Raw genomic sequence first — 4,989 nt, forward strand, 5'->3', positions numbered from 1 at the left:
CCAGCGTACAGAATGGACCCAGAAACACTTCCCTGCAAGGTTTGGTTTAGGCTGTAGTTAGACGGCACTTTTAGGGATTTTTGGGCATGTGTGGGAGGAGATTTGCTGTCACGTGAGAGAGGTGAGGAGGGAAAAATGAAAAAAAATGGGTTTCAGGTGTAAATTTCAGGAACTGAGGGAAGGAAAGAGAAATGTCTGAGGGCAGGAGAGTGGAGGAACCCAGAGTGCTGAGAATATTTCTCTGTCTGTTTTGAAGGGTTCTTACCCCCCTGAACAACATTGTTTTAGCTTCAAATCTTGGAAAAAATTACCAATGGTCAGACAAGATATAGAAAATACAGTGGTGTGAATTAGGTGATAGACTACTATGTAAGATTGTCACAGGGTGAAAAATTTAGAGGTTTTGGGCTTCTCGTTGTAGTACATAGATAAGAGTAAAAAAGATCAAAATGGAGGATTGTTGTTGTTCTCTAAACCTTCTTCTCCTTCTTCTACTGCTCCATGTTCTGCAGTAAAAGTAGTTTGGGATGATTGGATAGAAAATTCTGCAGTTCCTGGCCGTGTTACTGAATAATTGGTAGGAAAGTGAAAATAATGTACGTTTTTAGTAACTATTGGTTAAAATATCTTTAAAAGGCTGTGTAATTCTTGATAGAGAGGCCTCACTCCTGCCTTTCTGTGCTCTATGCTGTACCTGGGTCACACTAGTGGCTCTGTTCCTCTGATAAGACTTAATAAACAACTGTCTGGAAGCATTGAAACTCAAGGAAAAGTCTCAGTTTATCTTTGAAACTCCTTGCAAGGACTTTTATAAAATTATCTCCCATCTGGAGGGACTTGATTTACAGCATGGTTCAGTGTCAGGAGAGGGCAAAGCCCCCATTTGCCAGGAGTGGCTCACTGGGGAAGCTTCCAGCTCCATAAAATGTGGGATGAGCAGCTGGAGCTGAGCAGCAGAGCTGCCACTCCCCTGTTGTTGGCTGAGGGGGTTTCACCAACGGTCTGGAACATTTATTATCCACAGACTCTGTGTTTACGCACTTGGCTCTGCCTGAACCCATCTGTGGTGGTTGTAAACAGTGCGAGAGGGAGAGATTTTCCCTGGAATGTTTCTCTGCAGGGATTCAGTGCCTTCGCTGCTGAGGCCTTTGTGGCAGGGGAAGGTGGGGACCGTTTCCTGCTGGAGTTCTGCAACCTTTCCTGCAGCCTCTCCTGCTTTCCTGCTTCACTCTGCAGATGTGTGAGGAGATAGCAGAACTCCAGCTCAGGGGAGATTCCCGGCCTCCATTCCTCAGGCCCTTCCCAAGCTTCCCCTTCCACGAGTGACACAAGCTGGATGGCTCCGGCTCAGCCGGGAGCGTAGGTGAAACCTTGGATTGCTTAGAAAGGATTCGCATGGGAGATTTTATCTCCTCTTCCCACAAAGGTTTTCAGTCAGACTCAAACCCGAGCTGGAGCCTCTTGCCTGGCTGGGTTTCAACCCTTGTTGGCACAGGGTGGGTTTGGCACTGCCAGAGGGGTGTTGGGGCATGGGGACTGGCACTGGCACCACTTGATGTCCCTGTGCCAGGCTGGAGCCGCACGTTCCCGACCCCGACGTTCATTCCTTGCTTCTGCAATCATGGACCTCGCACCTGGGATTGAGGCTCCTCGTTATTTTAATTAAGAGTAATAATAAAACAAGTGCTAATAACACGTTCCTTGTTCCTTTCAAAGGTTCAGCACGAACCCAGGGCTAATTAAATATCTCGTGCATTACACACAGCGCTGCTCTCGTCCCGCAGAGCCACCAAGTGCCGCAGCAATCGGCCTGGTGGGCTCTGGGAGAGAGCCCAGGGACAGGTCTAGTGCAATGGGAAATCCAGCTGCTGATTTTCACGGACATCTGTTCATCTGAACTTCCTATTTTTCCTTTCGCATCTACAAAGAGGGGCTCAGAACTTTTATGGTTTAAGTCAGTTTAAACCTCGGGAGGAACTGGGAGTGTTTTTTCTCATTCAAGAGAGACATTGAGGATCTGGAGCATGTCCAGAGAAGGGAACGGAGCTGGGGAAGGGGCTGGAGCAGCAGGGAAAGGGTCTGGAGAACTCCTGAGGGAGCTGGGGGGGCTCAGCCTGGAGAAAAGGAAGCTCAGGGGGACCTTCTCTATCTCTCTCCCACTCTCTGACAGGAGGCTCAGGTTGGAATCAGGAGGAATTTCTTCCTGGAAGGGGTGGTCAGGAGTCGGAAGGGGCTGCCCAGGGAGGTTTGGAGTCGCCATCCCTGGAGGTGTCCAAGGAACACCTGGACGTGGCCTTCAGTGCTCTGGGCTGCTGACCAGGTGGGAATCAAGCCCAGGTTGGACTCAATGATCTTAGAAGGGTTTTCCAACCTCAGTTACTCTGGGATTCTGGGATTTCCTCCAGGGAACACGGACTCTTGATGGGATTTTCAAAGCAGGGAGAGTTCCCTCGCACAAAAGACAGATCTAACCCCAAATTCTCCATTTACAGGGGTCTGAAGGGACACTGAGCATGACGTGGTCCTTCCTCTGCTCGTGTCCTCCTGTTTATGGAGATGAGGGATTTCCAGACTTCCTACACGGAACCTGCTCTGTGCTCACCAGCTGTGAACAAATTGCAAAGCCTTCCCAACGTGCCTGTGAGGGTCTGAGGCACCAAGCCAAGGGCTGGGATTAAAGAGATGCTGATCTGCACCTTCAGTCCCAGACAGCTTTTGAAATCAGCCTGGCAGGTGCCCAAGGTGTGGGGACTGCAGAGCTGAGCCATCCCAGCCACTGGAATGCCACGGGAAGGGGAGGAAGCTGTGAAAAGCAGCTCCCCTTAACCCAGACGGGCTTGGGAACGATGCCAACGATAAGAAAAAGCAGTGGAAAAACACCAGGACGCCAGCACATTTGATGAGCTTTAGGTTTTAATATCACACCTTTGCTACTGGAGACAGGAGCAGGGAATGAAGAGATCGGAATTCCCGCGTGTGCGTGGGGGGAAAAATCCCAATTCCACCGCACTAATGCCACTTGGGGTTCTCAGGAGGAGGGAAGGGGCTGGAGGGATGAGGCAGGGCCTGTCCAAGCTCAGGGACAGGGGACAGGAGCAGCTCCGGGCCCTTCACTTCTGCTGCTGCTGCGGCGGCCACTGCACCGGCTGCTTGATCTGCTGCTGCTGCTGCTGGCATGGAACCTGGGCCAGGGGCACCTGCCCCGTCCCGGTGGCCACCGGGCACTGCGGGGTCAGCACCACCACGGGGGTCACGTCCGGCACGGGGGTCACCTCATGGCACACGACCCCCTCGGAGCCGTGGCAGGACCGGTCGCTGTCGTGGCAGGAGGAGCCTCCGCTGTGGCAGGAGGAGCTCTCAGAGCTGTGGCAGCCTCTGTTCTCACGGGAGCACATTTTTGGGCTGGTTGGAGAGAAGGCTGAAAACCTGGGGAGGAGAGAAGTTTGGCATTAGAGCAGGGAGGGCACCTTTCCCATCTCTTTCCCTCCTCTGCTGTGGGATCAGATTCCCTCGCTGTGCTCACGAGCCCACAGGGCCCAGCAGGATTTGCTTTTCTGCCCATCCAGTTTCCCCAGTTTGGGGCTTCATTCCCGCACTGCTGGATTAGCCTGGACAATCTGAGCACCCTCACAAGTCCCCACAGCAGCCCTGGCCTCTGTTTCTACTGGGCTCCTGAGCCATTTTCCTTCTTTCCCTTGAGCCATTTCCCTGCTTTCCCTTGAGCCATTTCCCTGCTCTCTCCTTGAGCCATTTTCCTGCTCTCTCCTTGAGCCATTTCCCTGCTTTCCCTTGAGCCATTTTCCTGCTCTCTCCTTGAGCTATTTCCCTGCTTTCCCTTGAGCCATTTCCCTGCTATTCCTTGGCTGCATCTTGGGATGATCCCGGAGGAGCAGATTCTCTGTGGGGTGTTGGGATATCCCACACCACCAAGAGGCATCTTGGCAAGAATCCCAAAAACTCGTAGCCTGGAGGGGCCCTGGCACAGCTGGCACTGGTGGCAGAGCCCCGGCAAAGTCCACTTCCAAAGGCAGGTGCCCAAAATAAAGACACTCCTGTGCCTTCCTCCCTCCTCGTGTCCTCTGCTCCCTCCAGGCCCAATTTCCTGAGCACCAGGAAAATCCTCTGTCCCTTCCGAGGATTGCTGGGATTTCAGGGAGGCAAAAGGCATCCGGGATGCTGAGCTGGAAGAGGATCCTGCTGCTCCTTCCTCTCACAGTTTAAATCCACTTTCTCTGTTCTTGCCTAAATTTCTTCAAGGATGTTTTAATACTTTCAACTCCTGAAAGTGTTTTCTCAAAGGAGCTTAGTAAAGGAGTCAGGCTTATAAATGCAATTAAAATTCCCAGCTTAACCCCAAGGTTTCTTATGAAAGATCAGCCTGCTGTCTCCCATTCATCCCTAAATCCCATGATTTGCTTTTATTCATTTCCAGTTTGTCCTTTGGATACTGGAAAGCATCGGGGTAATCCAAATATAACTACAGGTGATAAATTTTGCTTCTCAGTACAGGCAGTCCTAATTTTTGGGAGCATGAAACGGCCCCAGCCACAGAGCCAAGGATTTGGCTCTCAATACCCCCAGGAAATGCCCCCAGAGCAAAGCTCAGCTCAGTGCAGGGAATTTTCATTGGAATTAAAGGTTAGCGGTCAAGCAGGGACTTACCTTGGCTGTGAAGGCTCTGGAGGAGGAGTGGAGCTGAGTGAATGAGCTGCTCTCCCCTCCAAGGACTTTTATACAGTTCCCAAGTCTCTTCCTGAAAATGCAATAACCCCCTGGGGAAAAATGACCAAGGTATTTACAAAACAGCCACACCCCTAATTACCCACCACCTTCAAAAGCTCCTTCAGCCCGATTTCTTTGATTGACTTGTCAGGCTCTGGATTGTCTTCCTCGTGTTACACAGCTTTAATTGCACCCTGCCCGTCGAGGGCCGCGAGTGAAAACCGTGTGGGTGGCTCGGCTGTCTCACCCTCACGGCACGATGAGTTT

The 4,989-nt window shown here is 51.5% G+C and overlaps 1 long non-coding RNA gene across 1 annotated transcript; it reads right to left on the reverse strand.

Annotated features, from left to right (window-relative positions):
- Nucleotides 1–2,895: 2,895 nt before the first annotated feature.
- On the reverse strand, nucleotides 2,896–4,767 carry LOC116436325. The gene is made up of 2 exons (XR_004236969.1): nucleotides 4,663–4,767; nucleotides 2,896–3,426 (listed from the first exon to the last, which is right to left on the reverse strand). It is a non-coding gene; the product is annotated as an uncharacterized LOC116436325 (long non-coding RNA).
- Nucleotides 4,768–4,989: the final 222 nt, after the last annotated feature.

This window comes from Corvus moneduloides, chromosome 29, assembly GCF_009650955.1.
Source record: "Corvus moneduloides isolate bCorMon1 chromosome 29, bCorMon1.pri, whole genome shotgun sequence".
In the NCBI taxonomy this organism is placed as follows: Eukaryota; Metazoa; Chordata; class Aves; order Passeriformes; family Corvidae; genus Corvus; species Corvus moneduloides.